The sequence below is a fragment of the Podarcis filfolensis genome (assembly GCF_964270895.1).
Source record: "Podarcis filfolensis genome assembly, chromosome: 10".
Classification (NCBI taxonomy): Eukaryota; Metazoa; Chordata; class Lepidosauria; order Squamata; family Lacertidae; genus Podarcis; species Podarcis filfolensis.
The window spans coordinates 25,442,954-25,464,934 of record NC_139612.1 but is presented as its reverse complement, the minus strand read 5'-3'; the positions used below and the strand labels follow the sequence as shown (position 1 = coordinate 25,464,934).

The 21,981-nt window shown below is 42.5% G+C and overlaps 2 protein-coding genes and 1 long non-coding RNA gene across 52 annotated transcripts in view; 2 read left to right on the top strand and 1 right to left on the bottom strand.

Moving 5' to 3' along the window:
- The window catches only part of LOC310744041, a 352,149-nt gene that overhangs the window by 256,700 nt on the left and 73,468 nt on the right, over positions 1–21,981 (top strand). The gene's annotated exons all lie outside the window — the stretch shown is intronic.
- Positions 1–21,981, top strand: part of LOC310743925 (uncharacterized protein) — a 797,205-nt gene that overhangs the window by 710,103 nt on the left and 65,121 nt on the right. The gene's annotated exons all lie outside the window — the stretch shown is intronic.
- The window catches only part of NRCAM (neuronal cell adhesion molecule), a 144,495-nt gene that overhangs the window by 113,845 nt on the left and 8,669 nt on the right, over positions 1–21,981 (bottom strand). For 2 of the 49 annotated variants that reach the window (XM_083574366.1, XM_083574371.1), the window contains exon 2: positions 20,775–20,911. The exons of the other annotated variants lie outside the window; for them this stretch is intronic. The gene's annotated coding sequence lies outside the window, so the exon portion shown is untranslated. The remainder of the gene's footprint in view (positions 1–20,774; positions 20,912–21,981) is intronic. 49 annotated transcript variants of the gene reach the window in all.

The window sequence follows — 21,981 nt, the reverse complement described above, 5'->3', positions numbered from 1 at the left end:
AGTGCTGGCTTTTCTGATGCCAAGACAAAGCTCACAGCTCCCACAGCTGACACAGAGAAGTGATAAAAAGAGATCTGATGTTCTAGGCAATGAAACTTTTAGTGAATTCCACAGGGGAGGGGGGGAGAGAAACAGGTTACTATAATATATCACTCTTTCAGTTACATCCCTGATTCCATGCAAGCTGCAAGTTCAGCAACTGTATAAAAGCAATGAGAAGGTTGTTTTGCCTTTTAACATAACTCCAGTATCTACTGAGCCATGCCTTAAAATTTCTAAGGCAGACCCTGTTTAGCAGTGGCACAAGACAGGGCCTTGTCCATGCCCCTAGCTGTGCAATATCTTGCCCATCAAGCTGCATTTGTCCCTTACATTGTCACAGTTCTTGCCACATCTAAAAATGTATTTGTGCAGGCTTTTGGAGGTCGGCTGGGGTTATACAGCTCAGCATTCCTGCTCTGATGTACTGTATAAACTGCCAAGCTGATACAGATTTTTGTATGGTTGCTTTAATGTGTTTGTAATTGCATTTTTATTAAGTCGTATGCCATCTTGGTCTCCTATGGGTGAGAAATATAAATAAAATAAAAGTTTCAATCTGTTTCAGATAAGATTTTCAGTAGTACATTCAGACTATCTGGAGTTACAATAACCTAAGAAAGAAGGCTCTATTAAGAAGACATCCTCATAGAACAGGATGCAATAACCAAAACAGGGCGGGGGGTGGGGGACATTGCCAGAAGAACAATGTTTCTCTGACCTTTTAATCCTTGCCTTCAAAGAAAGCATGTACAACACCTTTGAAGGCTTGCCTGGGTATTAGAGGAAGACAGGCAACAGAGCAGACAGACTTCTGTTTCTTATTGTTGCTTGTTTTGTGAGCCTTTGCCAACAGTTATTTGATATGCAAAATGCTTTTTCTACCTTGACTAAAAATGTGCATTGTTCATAACCTTGACAAGCAATACATTTATGAATGTTTTACATATATATGCTTCCTGTATCACAGTCTCCAGGGGAACTTTTAAAAAAAGCTTTTAAAGATACTGACTACAAAGTATATATATCCAAAACTTAAAATCTGGGGAGCTGTTTCATAATATAATAATAATAATTTATTATTTATACCCCACCCATCTGGCTGGGTTTCCCCAGCCACTCTGGGCGGCTTCCAACAAAATATTAAAAAAACAATAAAACATGAAACATTAAAAACTTCCCTAAACAGGGCTGCCTTCAGATGTCTTCTAAAAGTCAGATAGTTGTTTATTTCCTTGATATCTGATGGGAGGGCATTCCACAGGGTGGGCGCCACTACCAAGAAGGCCCTCTGCCTGGTTCCCTGTAGCCTCACTTCTCGCAGTGAGGGAACCGCCAGAAGCCCCTCGGAGCTGGACCTCAGTTTTAAATCCCCCAGGAGTGGATCTGAGGGAAGCCTGATTGTTCCCTCAGGCACAGCCCCCATCCGAGCCCATCAGCCATTGGCCAATCTGGCTGGCTGATGTGGAGCAGGATTTCAAGCCACGGACATTACTTTTGCCAATTCCATCTCCTCTGCAAACCCCAGTTCTACATCTGAAGGATCCGCAAAGATCAACAAAAGTAATCTCCAACCCCTCTATGCCAGGGGGACAAGGACTGGATTCAGCCCCATGGCATTTTCCTACACTACATTCACAACATACAAAATCACTTATAAAAAAATGTTTTAGTCATATTCACACATTTTGGGTTTTTTTAGCTGCAACTATGATCGGAGAGGAGATAAGCTTTTACTGCTGCCTTGCAAACGAAGCTCAGAGGGTTAATGCACATGTACTGCACTATTTTAAAGATATTTCTTAATTCATATTGCATTATTTAGATAAATTCCATAAACAAGTCAGAAAAACATTGCCAGGTGGTGTTCCAATTCTGACATAAATAATACATTTTAAAATCAACTGAGTTCTAAAAGCTAATTATGCTGTTCCACAATGCATCCAGTCCAGCACAACTGAATAAATATCAAATCAACAGTAGAATATAATGTACGAACACTGTACATCCTTACAGATGGTAATTAACAGGCTGCTATTATCTGAATAGAAGTCTGTTGTCATCATTGTCCCAGATTTTCCTCATACAGAATAAAAACTGCTGATTCCAGACTTTTGACTCTATGGGTAGATTTGATCTGCATTTAAAAGCTATTTCATCACATTGTTATAAGAATTATAATAAAAAAAATGAGTATGGGCCGTATGATAGCAAGAGATAACACACTTGTTCAAACTGTTATTCAAACCACTTGAAATACTGCCAGTTATACATTTCAAACCTGAAAGTGTATTTTAGCAGAGAAAATGTTAATCATTACATTTCTGATTGTATGTTCAGCACACCATCTGCTCTCGTAGTATGGGGGAAAATAAATTTCACTTGCAAGGTTTCTGTGATTTACTGCCAGAAAGACTAATCTCCTAAAATAAGGTCAAGCATTCACCATACACTGAAGAAGGTGGCGGACCATTTCTAGAACCTGCTTCAAGCTGAGTCAATACTTCAGACTGAGAGTACACGGACAGTGAGGTTTGTCAGGTTTCCATAATGCCTTTCTCATGTAGCCTGAGAGTAAACCAGAAGAAGTTTCTAATGAATATGCTTTCACCAAATGTGATTGCGTGTCGAGGTCCCCAGGTCCACCCCAATAACTCACACATCACACAGAATTTTTTGTTTAAGATTTTTGGCATAATTTTGGCCACAACTTTATTAAAATACAAATTTGTGAGTGGTTGCGTAGGCATTGGTTGTGACTATCTGCCCCCACCATGGGGAACAGACTGACATTCCGCACAATGCGAAAGTCAGAATAGGGGAATACACTTGGGAGTAACAATGGAGCAGGGAACCTGCCCTCACCCCAAATGCAACCAGGAGCTCATTGCTATGGCCCGAGCCCCCTTGACAGAGTGGACAAGCAATAGTTAGCCCCCAATTCCTGGCACTCACCATCTGGCCTGGGGCGGGGCCTGAAGCCTCACAGGGACTGCTGTGCTCTGCTGCCCAGGAGGACTCTCCTGTGTGAGTGTCTGAGGGCCCTGCTCTTGCCGCTTACCATCTACCTGGCCCAGGGCGGGGCCTGAAGCCTCACAGGAACTGCTGCACTCTGCTGCCCAGGAGGACTCTCTTGTGTGAGTGTCTGGGGGCCCTGCTCCTTCCTGCCACTTACCACCTGGCCCAGGGCAGGGCCTGACGGTCCTCACTAGGACAGTTGCTGTTACTGCTGGTGGGGTGCAGAGTGCCTTTAAAATGTTTTAAAATTTTTCTTTTGAATTTTTTGTATGTGGGGTGGGTGGGGTGGGATGGATGTTTATTGGGCCTGGGAATTTGTTTGATTTTACATTTTTGTAATTTTTACTGTTTTTTGTTTGTATTGTTTTATTGGTTGTTGTTTTTTAAGGTGTTATTTTGTTCTTAAGGGGAGGGGTCAGGGCTGCCGGGGAGTAGGTCCCAGCCAACAAAATGGCTGGGGCATGTTCCACAGGGGGGGATGCACTGGGACAACCGATCTCAGTGATCACGGGTAGGAGGAGGAGTTACGCTAAGACCAGACCATGTCATTACAGAGGAGGCATGTTTAGTCGTTGTCTGAGGACTATCCCTGCCTCCGGGTCTGGTCCTGACCGGATGGATACTAGAATCAGCAAGGGATACCCACATGACCTGAAGGTGCTGCTGTGCAATGCCAGGTCAATGATTCATAAGACCACTGCCATCCATGACTTGACCTGGCATGTGTAACAGAGACTTGGTTGGATGAAGCAGATGGGCCTGTCCTTGCCGCTGCTTGTCCACCAGGTTTCTCTTACGCACAGCAATCCAGGTCATGTGGGCGGGGAGGGGGGGTTGCAGTGATTTTTAGGAAGTCATTAGTTTGCACCAGGCGTCCTATTGGGAAGACCCAGTTTTCCGAGTGCATGTTCTGGAAGTTGGGCAATAGGGGCAGTACAGGATTCCTTTTGGTGTACCGACCTCCCCGCTGCACCAAGGATTCCCTGCCCGAGCTGCTTCAGGTTGTGGCGGATGTTCTCCTGGAGACACCTAGCTTGGTTGTCCTAGGGGATTTTAACATCCATGCCGACATGACCTTAAAAGGGGCCGCTCGGGACTTCGTGGAAAGCATGGCCTCCATGGGGCTGTCCCTGAATAAGTCTGGCCCAACCCATAGCCGCGGACATGCCTTGGACCTGGTGTTTACCTCTATGGATGTTGGTGATCTGACACTAAGTAAAAGCGAAACGAAAGAAGTGCCATGGTCAGATCACTTCCTGGTGCAACTGGAGTTCTCTGTGACCCATCCCCTCTGCAGGGAGGTGGGACCGATTCGGATGGTCCGCCCCCGCCACTTAATGAATCCAAATGGTTTCCAGAGAGTGGTAGGGGATGCTTTATCCCATGTTGATGGCCTTTCAGCTGATTCCCTGGTGGCCCGCTGGAATGTTCAGTTAACCAGGGCTATTGACTGTTTGGCTCCGAAGCGCCCTCTCCGATTGCATGGAGCCCGGACAGCCCCGTGGTTTTCCATGGATCTGAGGGCAATGAAACAATCGTTGAGACGGCTAGAGCGCCGGTGGCAGATAACTCATTCCGAATCTGACCGGACACAGGTTAGAGCTCAACGTCGAGCCTACCAAGTGGCGATAGCGACGGCGAAGAAGACTTTCTTCGCCGCCTCTATTGCATCTGCAGAAAACAGCAGCAGGAGATTTTTTCAGGTGGTTCACAATTTAGCGGAACCACCTGCGACATCAGGGCCCAGTACGGGCCACATGATCTCCTGCAATGATTTTGCAAAGTTTTTTGCAGATAAAATCGCTCAGATTCGGGAAGAAGTAGACTCCACCATGGGAGCAGGGCCAGGGCAGGAGAGTGCTAGAGTCCTGTCTAGTCAAGTTGTGTGGGATCAATTCCAATCTGTTACCTCCGAGGATCTTCCATTCTTGGGCAATGTGCGAGTGGTTGCTGAACAACTCCAGGCACGCCTGGAAGAAGCGGACCATTTGGATCCCTTCCAGTCGGGATTCAGGCCTCATCATGGGACTGAAACTGCCTTGGTCGCACTGGTTGATGATCTCCGGTGGGCTAGGGACAAAGGTGAGAGCTGTTTCCTAGTTCTGCTGGATCTCTCAGCAGCGTTTGATACCATCGACCATAACATCCTTCTGGACCGTCTTGAGGGGCTGGGAGCTGGGGGCACTGTCATACAGTGGTTCCGCTCCTTCCTCCTGGGCCGTGTTCAGAAAGTGGTGGTGGGGGATGAGTGTTCAGACCCCTGGGCTTTCACTTGTGGGGTGCCTCAGGGTTCTGTCCTCTCCCCCATGCTTTTCAACATTTATATGCAGCCACTGGGAGAGATCATCAGGAGGTTTGGGCTGGGTGTTCATCAGTATGCGGATGATACCCAGCTCTACCTCTCTTTTAAATCAGAACCAGTGAAGGTGGTGAAGGTCCTGTGTGAGTGTCTGGAGGCGGTTGGAGGATGGACAGGAGGTGGGCAGGTGTGGAGGATTCCCTGGTCCTGAATGGGGTAACTGTGCCCCCTGAAGGACCATTTTGGACTCACAGCTGTCCATGGAGGCACAGGTCAAATCTGTATCCAGGGCAGCTGTTTACCAGCTCCATTTGGTACGTAGGCTGAGACCCTATCTGCCTGCAGACTGTCTCGCCAGAGTGGTGCATGCTCTGGTTATCTCCCGCTTGGACTACTGCAATGCGCTCTACGTGGGGCTACCTTTGAAGGTGACCCGGAAACTACAACTAATCCAGAATGCGGCAGCTAGACTGGTGACTGGGAGCGGCCGCCGAGACCATATAACACCGGTCTTGAAAGACCTACATTGGCTCCCAGTACGCTTCCGAGCACAGTTCAAAGTGTTGGTGCTGACCTTTAAAGCCCTAAACGGCCTCGGTCCAGTATATCTGAAGGAGCGTCTCCTCCCCCATCGTTCTGCCCGGACACTGAGGTCCAGCTCCGAGGGCCTTCTGGCGGTTCCCTCACTGCGAGAGGCCAAGTTACAGGGAACCAGGCAGAGGGCCTTCTCGGTAGTGGTGCCCGCCCTGTGGAACGCCCTCCCATCAGATGTCAAAGCGATAAACAACTACCTGACATTCAGAAGACATCTGAAGGCAGCCCTGTTCAGGGAAGTTTTTAATATGTGACATTTTAGTGTATTTTTCATTTTTGTTGGAAGCCGCCCAGAGTGGCTGGGGAAACCCAGCCAGATGGGCGGGGTACAAATAATGAATTCTTCTTCTTCTTCTTCTTCTTCTTCTTCTTCTTCTTCTTCTTCTTCTTCTTCCCTTTTCCGATGGAAGTGAGGCTGAAGCTGTAGTTATTTATGTGTCCTTTGGAAAGCCAGAGGGCAATTAGAGAGCTACCAGAGAAGTTAGCACTATTGTTTCCCTGTTCATGGGGTGTTTACTGGTATCTGGTTTTTAGAAGGTGATGAATGTGGTGCCACAGAGGCAGCCACGGCAGAATCTGAAGGACAAGACAAAGGAAAGTGACCACTATGGGCATGTTCACTGGATTTGTTTAGCACTCATATATCATGAAAGTGCCAGGCGAGGACTTCTGGGTTAGCGCGAACGATTAATGGCGGATTCCCTCCGAGCTCCGGAGGGAATCTGCTCAGTAGGGGACGGGTCCTGCCGCGGCGGCGACGCGGGGACCCTCAGAAACCACAGGCGCTGAAGCCTGTGGACTTGGTGACTCGGCGGGCACCATTTGCGCCCCCCCCGACCCACGAAGGAGCCTTTTTAAAGGCTCCGGAACGGGGGACAGGGAGCGGCGCGGTGCTGTGCTGTGAGTCGACTGCTTCCCCTACGGAGTGAAGCCGCATGCCATGGTCGGAGAGCGCTGACTTCTTCCTTTGAACATTTGGACTAAAAGTAACAACCCGTGAGTAATACGGAAATTGGATTTAAAATTTCTTTTCGATTCGGCACGAGCGGGGAAGGCGCAAAGAGGAAGTCCATCTCCCCGTTTTGTAAACATTGTAAAGCAAGGACTAGATAACTAAGGTTGAAAGAACATCTTCTTCGAGAGAGGTTAAAAGTAATTAATTTCACGTTTTGGCAGTACAAGTGACTTTGCTGGAGGATAAGAGCTAATTTTGAGAGTGGAATTGCCACCCCCCCCCCAGGACCCGGGAGCGATCTGTGAGAGAGCCTGGGGAAGAGACAAAGAAGATTTTGACAGCTGTCAAACGAGCTGTCAAAGTTGGGGGGGGGAAAGAGAACTTTGTTTTTATTGTCTCGGCTGGTTATATTTGTTACTTTTAGGTAACAAATTGTTGAAAATAAAGAGAAAAAGCTATTTTGACCTTTGGATTGGAACTGGAAACTAAGTAACCAGAATTCCCCTAGAGGGGGCTCTGGGACATTACAAGAATGGCTCTAAGTGGAAAAATACAGATTGAACTGGAAAAAATGTTTCTGTGTCTGGGAAAATTTCAAGAACAAAGCAATGTTTTGGCTAGAAATGTTACAATATTGAATGAAACAGTAAACAAATTTGCTGAAACTGGAAGGGACTTGGCTCAAGCCTTTGTATCAGAACAAAAAGACTTTGTATCGGAGTTAAAAACACTTGCAGCTGAACAAGAAAAGAAATTGGAGAAATTGGAGAAAGTGGGAAAAGAGATATATGACAATTCAGAGGGAAAGGAAGGAGGAGCTATAATGCCGCAGATGATTAAGGAGAGCCAGAGGCCTGTAAAGATGGATACAAAGGAAAAGAAGAACGAGATTATGAAAAGCTGGTTTGAATGGAAGAATGAGGAATGGAGAGATCTCCTCATGTGGAGATCTGAAGATTTATGGATTACAAACCTGACTAAAGTGGAAGCAGGAGTCTCTGTGATATTTGGACTTAAAAGAAGTAAGAAACAAGATTTGGACTCCAATTTTAAACATGGAGGTCTGGCTGGAAGAAATATGGACCTTATTGGGACAGAGCTTCTCCGAGATTCGGTGTTTATTATAAAGGACTATCAAAAAAACCGGCAGAGAGGAAATGAGAGAGACTTAAGAGCCTCGGATGTGAGGTCACCAGGCTGACATTAGATAGACTGATGGATATCTGTTGGAGACTGAAACCGGGAAAGGCGGGGAGTGGGGTTTTGGGTATCCAAAGGCTGTACAATTATACTTTGTCTTTTTTTTCTTTTTCTTTTTTTCATATATTTTGTTTGGCTATTTATATTAAAATGGGGAACTCGTGAAAGGGAATTGGGGTCAACCTTAGAAAAAGATATTAAGAATAAGTATTGATGTGTAAAGATTGAGGTTTATGTTAAAATTGGTTAATCAAAAGGATTTAAATGTAATAGGGTAAAATTTGGGGATAGGAACTTGCTGAATTAAAAAAAAAATTGAAGTGGAATACAAGAAGGGGAGATGTGGGGAAGTCAAGGAAATATGTTACTGAAAGAAAGGATTGTAATTAAACGTGTGTGTTTTTCTTTGTTTTTCTTTTTGTCTTTGTTTTCTTTACATTTTTTGAAAATTTCAATAAATATTATTTAAAAAAAAAATGAAAGTGCCAGGCGAGATATCCCTGGAGAGAGTATTCTCCAAATGGGGAGCCACCACAGAAAAGGCCTGTTCTCAAGTTGCCACCCTCTGGACCTCTTGTGGAGGAGGGTATTGAAGAAGGACCTCAGATGAAGATCGCAGGGTCTAGGTTGGTTCATTTGAGGAGGGGTAGTTTTTGAGGTATTGCGGTCCTGAGCCATTTAAGGCTTTATGGGTCAAAACCAGCGCTTTGAATTGGGCCCAAAAACTAATTGGCAGGCAGTGCAGTTGGGCCAGGATCAGTGTTATATGAGCATACCATCTTGATTATCTAAATTTACTTTTGAAATATTTATTTATACTTGCCTAGGTAGTATGGCATTATCTACCCTTTGGAATGCCCTCCCATAGTATGTCAGACAAACATTGTTTTTTGAGCAGCTTTCATTTTTTAACAAGCCTTTTAAGAGGGATTGTTTTTTATCTGAGTCTATATTTGTATTGTCATAGGAATACTTTTCATACATGAAATTGTTTTATATATGTTTTTATTGCTAAATTTCTTTGAGAAGATTTATAGGAAGTGATTCATAAATGAAAATAAATTAATTGTGAATTTCTGGGGAAAGTGTCTATATTAAAATCTTACTGATGCAATATTTCTGAATAAAACACATTGGCTAATACATATTATTTGCCTTTAAATGACAAAATGTGTTCCATATTAATGAAAAATGAATGCCAACTTTGCACAATAATTGTTTTCTGCTTACCATAAATCTGTCCTTGCCTCTGCTTTCTTGATACAATTTATGTAATATCCAGCTGACAGAAATCATTAAGTGTGCTCTTTTTATTTAATGAATTGCCTTATTAGTCATTTCAAATCACAAACTGTGTGTTGAGTTAAGTAAATAGGCAGGCTATGTCTACACGGTAAAAGCCTTTTAAGAACAATAAGAGAAATATGTGAACGACAATGGTTTGCATACTGTTTCTTTCATCTTTGCACCCACATTCAAGCAGAACATGTCTGCAAGCCACAACAACAAAATATACACTGCTTTAATATTAGGAAGTATTGTAGCTCTCATTACCAGCAAAAGACAACAAATATCAGATCATTTGCTATACAGTTGTGGAAAAATCTCTTTACCACCAGTGTGTAAGCTTAATTGTATCTTGTTTAGCTCTTCTAGGTGGCACTGAGCTAATACCCCAAGAAATATCTGCAGGACTGGCCCACCTATGAAGCAAGGTGAGGTGACTGCCTTGGGTGACAGGATCCACAGGGGCAGCAAAACCAGTCTCCAAGGAATGAATCACTGACTGCTGCCACAGTGACAGCGATGGCTGGAGCACATTCCTTGGAGGCTGGATCTGCTGTCTTCTCAGCAGACGTCCTCCCCCCATGCCACAGGTGAGCCAGGGGCAAAAAATTCCTTTCCCTGTGACCAGCCAACAGTGTCATCAACCTCAGCTGGCTGCAGGGGACTGTCAGGGCTTTCCACAATCTGAATTTAAATGGGTCAATCATGGCCAACAAAAAGGTGAGACTTGGTGACGGCCCTGGATGGAACCTAGCTTCTCTCAGGTCCACGTCCAACTAATTTAAACCAACTGCACTCAGAGTCATCAGCGCAGTTGGCAATGGGCATCCTACCTGAAGATAAGTTGGCAGTACCTTGGAGATAAACTGAAACCTTTAGCTCATTTTCAAAGCACAGAATATGCAAGTTGTTGTTGTTTAGTCGTTTAGTCGTGTCCGACTCTTCGTGACCCCATGGACCAGAGCACGCCAGGCACTTCTGTCTTCAATAAGCAAGTTAACAGAGTCTGAACACCAGAAAGGAGAGCTAGCAGAATGAAACCAAAGAGGGGATAACCGCAACAAAAATTGTTTAAAACATTGCTTCGTTCAAAAATGATTTGATGTTATACAAAGATCAAACATTATAAATGCAAGCAAAATGCAAGCCTACACATACACAGAGGTGGCTGATGAGTCTATACAAACCAAACAGGCTGCACAAATGTTAAACACTAAGGGAAAAAAAGCTTTCACAAGCAGGCATCAATAAAAGCTCTTGCAGAACTCTCCAGAGAGAGATTGCAGTTACAATGGGAAAATATATGAAGGTGATTTATTGTTGTTATAGAATTACTAAAAAAGATGCTAATTCCTAAAGAGTCTGACATACATCTATAAAAACAACAACATGCTGAGTGGAGCCTTGAAGGGTTAATTCCTTTATTCTATTGGTCCATACTGGGTTGTTGAGGCAAAAGGTGGAGCAGAGTGAAATAGTACTATCACAGAAAAAGGAAGATGAACAGGTCAGCAAGAGATGGAAGGAAGTGACCAACAGGAGAGAATCCCCTCGTGGATGGCGCTGATGTACTGTATCCCAGGCTCTGCAGTTCCTGCTGTGCCTCTTAAAGGGTCTATCTCCAGTTTACCACGCCACTATGTACACCAAATGGAAAGAAGAAGAGCCCTGATCCTAGTACTCAGTCCAGAAGTATGGGACTCTCCTCCTCCTCCTTCCTGCAGAGGATAATATATGACGCTAAGCTGCAGCCTTGCTCAGGAGCTCAAAGAGAGAGGAATGGGAGTGAGAACAGAAGATGAGAGAGCAAGACAAAGAGATAGGGTGGTAGAAAGAGAGAGACAGATAGTTCTTCCCACCACTGATCCTGACACCCAGCTGACTTTTCCTGTGGTCGTGGTCCTTCACAGAAAAAAAAAGGAAAGATTTTGGGCCTGGTTTAAAGCAACCTGGAGTGTCTCCGCTGCAGAGTGTAGCACTTCCTGTGAACATAGTATAGTCCCATGTAGCCTAAATAAACCAAGCAACAAAAGGCAACATTACTCTAAGCCAACACAAGAGTGATGCTACTCTGAAACTCCAGAAACTTTAGAACATCTCTTATAATATCTTTATTATTATCATTTATTAAATTTGTTAGTCGCTTTATCTTGCCCAAGGCAAACCAAAGCGACTTAAAACCAAACAAACAAACAACCAACCCCACATGGATACGTTAAAACCAGAGAGAGGCACTGAAAACATCCCACCCACTTCTAAAAGATAGCTTTAGTTAGTTAAAGGCCAGAGGCCTAGAGGAAAGTTTTTGCCTGGTGCCTAAGCTGCAGATATTCACTCATTTATCACCTGCACCTTCTCATCAGTTGCTCTGCTTTTTAAAAAAAATATTACTTTGCATGTCCTACCACAGTATAAATCGCTTTTACTAACTAATATATTCTTATCCATTAATAACTGTATTTTATAAAGAATATTGATAGCATCATTTTTCTCTCATTCTTTAACAGACAGTGTGAAAATTAGTTCTTGTTTTGTACAGCAAACTATTGTTACACGCCTCCCCAATTTCCACAGCAGTGCAAAATTCCAAGGGTCCGGGCACTTACTCAGGGTTTGCGTTTCCTTTGGAAATGAGGCACTGGGGTGTCTTTATGATATATGGTTTACTTGCACATATACACTTAATGGAGCATTACACTCCAAGCAGGTCCTGTTTCTCCTATTGCTGTAGCCTGCGATTCAAACCATCAGCCCACATTGTGCTCTGAACCCCACTCTCCAGCTTGCTGCTTTTCACAGACTGGCACCTTCCCCCTCAATCACACCACAGCCAATACAAATCCTATAATTTCCTCCTCACAAAAACTCTGGCATTGCTTATCTCAGAGCTCTGGGGACGGGGATGGGGGGCTTCACCCATCTGTTGGCTGGCAGAAAGTCTCTGGTTTGCTGATGGCCCATCTCCCTGTCTCTGCTAATGACCTATGTCCTCAACATGGGAAGCTGAGTTCATCTATTAGGAGTCTGACTTCCAGTGTAACTCTCCAAGCATTGATTAAATTCTAACACTTACTAAATCCAGGAAGTATTGGTGTGTTGCACCCACAAACTCTGGCACCCAAACTCCTAACACTATTCTTATTTTTAGAAATGAAAACCCCCAGCTGCTTTAATTTGAAAACTGAATGAACTGACTAGTCCTCCTTTTCATAATAACTAGTCTAAATATTCATGCTACTTATAGTGTATAAAAATCAACTAAATATGAAGATTACTGAAACCTAAATATTAACCCAAATCCAAAAAATATATCCTATAATGATAACAATGTGGAAAATTTTTGGAGAGTTCTGCCTTTAGAGTCATTGACCTAAAATGTAAGAAAGCAAGGTTCATTCATATGCTACTGATTTGTCAACATGCACCAAATAACAGGATTAATATACTAAACTGACATCTGCCTCTGGAAAGCAATTTCAATGTATAATTATAATGTGGCCTGCTTGCTTCTAGAGATACACTAACCATTTCTATTATATTTAGAGTGAAATTGTTTGTTGGATGGATGTGACAGGATTTTTTTTTCATTGGAATACGCAATTCGTTAGTTTATGCTCTAGAATAATTTGTGACATTTCCTACCCATTAAAAAAAGGAAAGGACTCCGTTTTTGCACTGAAAAATAAATTGTATGGGGAATAAAAGTCATTTCAGCCAAACATGCACTTGGCATTTCCAGTTGACAATAACAATATTCCTCCTCATTATTTGAATAAAGGGATATAAGGCCTGTCAGGCAAAACCCAAAGCCAAGTGGTGATTTTAAAAAAGAGAGTTTTCACCTTTCTGTGTTAGAACAAATTTACAATATTGTTTACTAAAAAAAACCTTTTATCATCACTAAAACTGACTACAATCCACTCTCACCTTTCAAAGTGGAACTAGAGTTTGTATAGTGGGTTACCTAAATATACTGCAGAATTAGCTCTGCACTTCACTCCCCCCGCCCTTAGCTGGTAAATACTAATAGCGGAAAGATCACTTTAAACACACATTTCTATGTGATGCACGGTAGTCAATGGAAATATTATCCAGAATTTGAGCATGATGTCAGTCAACACATTTGCAGGGTTGTCCAAAAGTGTGTAACTGAACTAAGGTAATATGCCAACCTCACCTCTTCATGTCCACATAGAGACAGTGATGTAGTTTTGCCTCACGTTACGCTCTGAAGCATCCCTTGCTCAGCCACTCCAAGTATATTCTTACTTGTGGCTGTCCAGTGCAATATATATTACCTGGTGCACTCTTGAGACAGGGATAATCAGTGTGGTGCCCTCTAGATATTGTTGGACTCTACTCCCATCAGCCCACACACACCTCATGGCAAATTGTCAGAATGATAAGAGTTAGAGTCCAATAGCATCGTGGGGCGGGGAGGGCTACCCCTGCCATAATGGTCTGACCAATAAATACTGATTGGCTGAATATTGGTGAACCTCAACTTAATTATCAACTCCTTGAAACATTTAAGGTAGGGGCAGCTAATACAGTGCCCTCCATATGTTGCTGGACTACAGCTCCCATTACCCCTGAGAGTTGACCATGCTGGCTAGGACTGATGGGACTTGGAGTCCAACAACATATGGAAGACATAACATTGGCTACCCCTGCTCTTTGACGTAATAGTCTATTGTACTGACACTATAGAGATATTAAGGAGATTAAGAAGTTCTGCTTTGATAGGGTTGCCATATTTCAAAAAGTAAAAACCAGGACACCCCGAAACATGATTTTTCAATTGACTCACCTAAGATCCAGGACAAATTCCCCCTGGATGTCAATTCCACCTTTGAAATCCCAGAAAATCCGTACGTATGGCAGCTCTAGCTTTGATGAGATAAACAAATCCACAATAATTGTTGGACAAGCTAGAACTACATTAGGACTTGTCTACAACCTTATACTTTAAATTTGAAGTACTAGTTTGTCGGTTAAACTCTTACATTGCTCCCAACCCAAGAATGTAACAAGCTCTCACCATCAGAAGTTAGACAGATCATGATCAAAGAGAGGGCATTCTGTCAAGGTTCATCAGTTTGAAAATATCCCCTGAGAGATATCTGCATTGCTGGACCCCAGGCAGTTTCCCAATCAGCACTAACCAGCCCCAAACCCAAAGATGGCTTCACAATGATGTCATGAGACCATTGGCCAAGTAAACTATTTCATTTACCCGAGCTGTTAACTGAATGTTATGTTAATTTTATTTTTGATTCTGAGGTTTCACTGCCTGGCTGCTTTATGCTTTTATTCATGCTTTTGCTGTTCATAATGAATTTATGTTCTTGTTTTTAATTGTATGTATTCCATTTTTAATGTCCCCTTGCAAACTTCTTTGAAATTAGAAAGCAAGGTAGAAATAATTTAAATAAAAATTTACTTCCTTCTAGCTTACCTTTGCTTTCATCAATTTTTCAGCCATAGTTAGGAAGTGCAACACTTCTTCACTGATATTTCCAAAATAATGCAATTGGTTCCTGGCATAAATAAAGTTGCAAGAAGTGAACTCCTAGATCAAAGCCATGCTCATTGTAAAACCTAGAATTCTCTGCTGATTAATTAAAAGAAAACTATTATCATAAGTACATCAAGCTTTGAAAATTTAGGAATGAAAAGAGAGAATCAATATTCCCTATATGATGGGTCAGATAACCTAAGCCTAATGATAGATTTTGCGCCATAACTGTGATTTGACCTGCTACAACTTGAATACAATCCTGGCTTATTTTATCAAATGGATGTCACATTTTCTCCATTCAAACAGTGGCATGGGAGCCACATCCATGTAGCATAGTCCCAATGCTGCTCAAGGATTGTGGTGAGCAGGGAAGGAAAACAGCACTCACTTTACTATGAGTTCATATGAATGGGACTACAGCTTTGTCAATTTCTTTGGAGCTAAGGAAGCCCATAACTTCCACAGGATGCTGTGCAGGGCAATCAAAGGGTACCCAGCCCTGCAGACACAGACACACACTTCCAAAATAAGAACAGGTCAGCTTGAGTTGTGCGACATCCCTTGCTTGGTAGCAGTTCTGGCCCACCCCTTCCATTCTGAAAACTCCAGCAACTGCCAGAGGACTTAGAAGACGCTGTTGAATGCCCAGCTGAACAAGGACTCTTCCCTAAGTTATGATACACATCCACCTGCTTTCTCCAAATCCCATTTCACCAGCTGCCCCCATTCTATCTTGTATTGCTGCTGTCATCCAGAAACCACTCATAGTCTATAATCATTTCCTTAGATGGCCCTGTATACCTGAAGGAGTGTCTTCGTTCAGTCCGGACACTGAGGTCCAGTTCCAAGGTCCAGTTCCTTCTGGAAGTTCCCTCACTGCAAGAAGTGAAGTTACAAGGAACTAGGCAGAAGGCCTTCTTGGTAGTGGCACCCACCCTGTGGAACACCCTCCTATCAGATGTCAAACAGATAAAAAACTACACAACTTTCTGAAGACATCTGGCGGTAGCCCTCTATTATGACTTTTTAAATGTTTGATGTTTCATTGTGTGTGGGGATGCCTGTATTTCTATATCCTACCCCTACAAAGATTCAACATCATTCACAACTATGCCCTACACGTTTTGGGATTACCCTTCCAACCTTCTAGAGCAGGTGAGATCAACATTCTTGGCCCCAGAGCCTTGGCCAACATTCCAGAGGCCACAGCAGTAAATGTGACGAAAATTAGGTGTTGCCCGCCACACACACTTACCACACACATTTATAGGGCACAGAAACACCCTCAGCTGATCTGTATAAATCAGCTGAAGTGGTGGGTTTACTGCCCTCTCCCATCTCATCAAATGATTGATCTGATTACTGGGGAGGGAGAAAATTGCACCCAATCAGGCTGCTGGGCTAGGTTGAAATATTTAAATTTCACTGCCTATCACAGTGCTATTTTCACTTTATTTTATTTTTTTTGTCTCTGTGTCCAGAACAAAACTGCTTAGGGAGCCAGATTATGCCCTGAAATTGAGAATTAGCCACACATGTGGTAGAGGAAGAATAGCATTAGGTTTCTGCCCTGCAGACTAAACATCACCATAATAAGCAGGCACCCCAATCACAAAGTAATTATGTGAAGCAGCACTATTAAACAAAATTTTAAAAAATCACTCTGCTGATCTAGTTTCTATCCTAACAACATACATGCTGGTAACCAACAGCTAAGGCTGAAGAACTCACAGGTCAGTACAATTTGCTCCTGTACATAGGATATCAATCTGTTGACTGATAAAAACACAGTAGATACCTAACAAGACAAGGACTTATTACATGATCTTCAACCAGAAGTCATATTTGTTAGTTTCAGTAACTTACCTAAAAAGCAGGCATAATAGTGATACACCCAGGGATATTTTAAAGATCTATCAGGTTGTAAATCAGCATTAGACATAGTAAAATAAACATAAAGGTATCTACATAAATCTCATTAATTTCAACTGAATTTAAAATTAGGCTTCAACTTAGAGAAGCATGTAAGTGTCATCTATACCAACTTGCCTTGTGCATTAGAAATCTTTATTTTTAATCCATTTAGATGTATCAGACTATTTATAATTAATTTGAATTTGAATCTGTTAAGAGAAAGCCATTTATTAGCACTTGAGAGAAGGGCAAATATAATGGTATTGATTCCCTTAATTAAAACCAGCAGAAATTATAGATTTCTTTGCTTAGCTTTCCCTCCCCTTCTGATGTGTAACATGTTCTATTACTGATAATCAAGCACAGGCCAGTGACCAAATACATTACCTCCCATATAGTGGCTTTTCCTTTCATTAGTTTATGAGAATACCGGGTGCAGAAAATTATATTCTTGCAAATATACACACTGTTCCTGGAAATAGCAGCAACATCCAACCCTCATTTCTAACCCAGTTAACAGTTTAGTACCATGTAAATGAAATGAAATATATGATTAGTTTATTTTTAATGTTACCTTAGTTGTAAAATATAATAAAAATGCTAGTTTTAAGTTCAGCATTGTTATTACATTTAACAGGTACCATAACACCACATTTATCCATTCATGTCACTTGAAGCTGAATATATTTTAGCTGCATCAGAAATTGTTTGGGGAGAGAAGGGTGAAGTTAGGAATAAAATATAAGCTTTGTGGTCAGCTGTGACCAACTGGAAACTATATCTGAAAAGTGCAGTGATACACCAGAGGGAATGAATGAATTTCAGGAAACAGCACAGTTTTAAGCATTCATAAAATAAGGCACAACCAACAAAGCAGAGTCACATAAAACAAGCCTTCTGTGCCAGCAGTGTACTTTCAGAAATTTCATTAATTAAAAAGGTCAAGAACTCAAAGTACTGGAACTATCTGAGACTTTGCAGACATTTTCTGAAGCTTAATTACTCGTGACATTTACTATGTACTTTCATCCAAAACTAACATTCACTTATTTATTTGAAGTCATTTTCTCTGAGTGTTCTGCTGCATGGAGCATGCACTTGGACTGCTGCAATATTGTTTTGGGAACCCTTTAGAGCAGCCATGCAGAATTGTTGCCATGGAAGGAGGGGGGGAACCCTTGGTTTTCCCACATTCTTATTATCAGTCAACATTCTGAACATTTAATGTTTTCTCTTTAGATAGCTGCTAAGGTAACTAGTTTAAAATTTATGACAGCAGTTATTACACCATGAAAACAAAATAGGTTTTCCTCAAATCCCATTATCTACTATTTCAATGAGGATCTCTGCCTTTCCAAGTTATGCATCTTGTAACGCAAATCCCAGCCTCACTCTGATAATGACCTCAGACTGGGTTTAATTTGGGGGATGTTGTCTGTCTTATCTTGTTCCATTATTGATTTCTTAGTCTCCTTGTGTCTCATCAGAAAATTAAGCAAGATGGGAAATTAAAAGGAAATAAATAGTAAATACAGGTAACTTGCAGCTTACACAAAGGTTCGGTTCCAGGGGTCCAAATGTAAAATGTGAAATTGTGTAAAGCTAGGAACCCCTGGAACTTACACACACACACACACAAACACACACACACACACACACACACACAGGAAGGCTGCTTACTGCACTCTGCAAAGGTGGCATGATGACTCTAAGGATGGTTCCAGAGCCCTGATGCCACCTTCTCAAAGCTCAGTGAGGTGGGAAAAAGGTGCAAGGGCTCTGAAAGCTTCCTTGCTTCCCATAGCCCGGTGAGCAAGGAAACTCCACTGGATGCACAGGTTAGTGGATAGGAAATAAATAAATGGGGAGTGGGGAATAGTGAATGGTGGGTCGTTGTTCCCCACCCCCTCTCCATTTATTTATCTATTTTCCCACCACAACCCAGGCAAAGCTGCAATTGCTTAAGTGAAAACAGTGAGCTACCTGTACACCAATTGATTCAGGAAGTCTCACACAGTCTGTCCCTGCCCTGTTGGTGTTAATAAAAGAATAAGCTGTGGTTGGTATGTCATGGGTTTGGGTCCAAGACACAACTAGAAACAAAGCTTTAATTCTGCAGCTTACTGACTGTTTAGGTCAAAAGCCTTTAAATAGAGATTCAGGACCCCAAGGAGCTCAGTAACCCAAGTTCAGTGTCACAACACTTGCTTTTTGAAAAAAAAAGAAGGAAAGAAAGTTGAGGGCAAGGAAAGAAAGAGGCTGTATCTCTACACTACAAGGCTACTACTTCCATACTAACTGTAATAGCTCCTCTAAGAATTCATAGGATTCTGTTGTTAAGGGCAAATCCTAGAAAAAGAGGCTTACCAAGGGTCCCCTGTGGCCCTCCCAGAAAAAAAACAGCAACACTTTACCACAATAGCCAATTAGAAAATGCTACATTTTATGTTACCCAAGTACTCAAAGCGTCCGGAGTGAGGGTCCAAAGGAAGGGTGAAACAAATTGAATGCCTTTGTGCTGCGGTGCAAGAAGGACAAGAAGCTTCTCCCACTTCTGAGATCATTGTGACAGCGGTGACACGTTGCCACACACCTATATGTCAATCACTCCAAAGTCTTATAAGGGATTTTCTGCACACATGCCCCAGGCCCGTGCCTCTGGTTGGGGCCAGTTTTGCCAAACCCTAGGTACACCTGCCTAGAAAGTTTTGTTATAGATCTCCATTTCCCCCAACCCATAGACACATAACTACAATTCCCAGGGTTCCTTAGGAAGAAGAGGTTGCTTGCAATGTAGGTAAGTACAGGAGATGACATACCGAAGAAAAATGGCAGGGATAGGAGGTATACACAGGAGGAAAAATTTAAAATTGTATGCCACTCTTTCAGACTGATTCAGCAATGTGAGTCCTGGATCTGAAACTGTTAATCCTACTTGTTTATAGCACAGTATTGTTTTATGCTAGCCAATCTATCTTCCACGGAAATGATAATAATTACCCGAACAAACTCATACAGCTATAATATTTTGTGCAATTCAAATAATTTCCCCCTTGCTTCTTGATGTAGTTGTAGCACTTTAGGTTCTTAACCTTTTGATGAATGAAACTTCAGTTTTGTCTTACCTAGGCAGAAAACTCAGAAAGATCCACTTAGACACGCTACACTTGCTTTGTAGAAATGTGGAAAGGTCATTTCTTTTACTTAATTCTCTAATAGGACGAGAGAGTATCAGAATTAAGTGAGCTGTGAAATAAAAGGTTGCAGTAACACAGCCACAAATTCCAGTCCATTTCATCCTCTTCCTTTGAGTGTAAGGCTTGTTAGAGATTATGATTTGTTTTAGGAGCAAAAGTAGTTGGTTTCTTTCAAGCACTGTCTTTGCACACATCCCGATTCAGCATTATACTATAGATATGCTCTAGAAGTTGTCACCCATTGGGGGGGAATGGTACAGACCTGGCCTAGATATGGAGCTCTAGAAGTTGTTGGCAACATGGTGATTTAATAGCTGGTCTACAGTTGCTATGCTGAAACTGTTGGGAAAGCCGGAGTTTGTTTCTACACTTGAAGGCCCAAACTATACATTGTGTTAATACTATTTTTAAAATAGAATGTTTAAGATCTACCACTCTTAAGCAGACATGAGGGCCCCGATTCAGACAGGACTGCAGAATGTAAAGGGGACAGTTAACCTTTACCCTGTGCTATTTTTATGCCAAAAAATACTCCCAGGGGATATTTACAGCAAATAGAAACAGCACCTTCCCCATCATCCTGATCAGGATTCACCTTCTATCATTACTTTTGTTAAGTGGCACAGCAGATTCTATGAAAATGCAAGTAAAACCAAGTTACAGTGCAATACTTTTCACATTTACCTGGAATCCCAGTTATGTTCAAAGGAACTTCCTCCCTAATAAATGCAATTAGGATTTCAGCCTTACTTTGATTTGAAGAGGGGTAAACAAATATTCAGGGTGGCGCTGTGGTCTAAACCACTAAGCCTCTTGGGCTTGCCAATCAGAAGGTCAGTGGTTTGAATCCCAGCAATGGGGTGAGCTCGGTCCCAGCTCCTGCCAACCTAGCAGTTCAAAAGCACAAGTGCAAGTAGATAAATAGGTACCGCTCCAGCAGGAAGGTAAATGGTGTTTCTGTGCTCTGCTCTGGTTTCATCAGAAGCGGCTTAGTCATGCTGGCCACATGACCCGGAAAAACTATCTGCGGACAAACTCTGGCTCCCTCAGGCTGTAAAGCGAGATGAGCACCACAACCCCAGAGTCATCTGCGACTGGACTTAACTGTCAGGGGTCCTTTACCTTTACCTTTAAACAAATATTCAGGGTGACTGAGTTCTGAGTTGAGCCTGCATGTGGCCAGTATTCTAGCTATAGAGTTCTGCTCTGTCCCTGTCATTTACTTTATAACAAAATACTTCACGTATACCAAGCAAGCACATTTCCAAGTGTACACGAATCTAACTACTAGGGCTCTCCATACGCAAGCCTTTATAATTCAGGGGTGCAAAATTGTGGAGGTGCTGAATAGTGGCTCGTAGAAGGAATGCTTTCACTGTAGCATCTGTGCACACAGTGGCATCTTTGCAAACACAAAGTAGCATCAGCTGACACTATCCATGCACTATCCTGTTTGGGGATTAGTCATTTTGTTGCTTCTGAATTTTACGGTAAAGCAGCATATGCTATGCTTGGCTAGTAGCAGCATTTTCAGTATGACAAAGTTTACTGCTGAGCTACGTTTTATGGATTTCCCCCCTCAAAAATCAAAGGCAGCTCAACAGATTGCAACAACACTGGAATAAATTGTACAGAGATCAAAGCGCTTCTAGAAATAAGGCTCTAACAAATGCTCTCCATAGCTAACATCATGGGGAACTGGGGTGGCATGCAGGGCGCAATAGGACATCCATGCAGCAGCAAACAGAGCCGCAGAAGAATGGAAAACAGCAGCAGGAAGAAAGAGTTATGTCCAGTGTTCTGTGAACGGAACTCTGTTCACACAAGGGGACTTCCCCTTTCTCTCCTCTCACCCCAAGATTCTTCTAGAGATTCTCCCAAACCCCTGAAGGTGATTTTGAGGGTGAACAGGAGGCTGCGGGGGAAAACAGAAGAGGGGAAAGTTCTGTTCTGCACA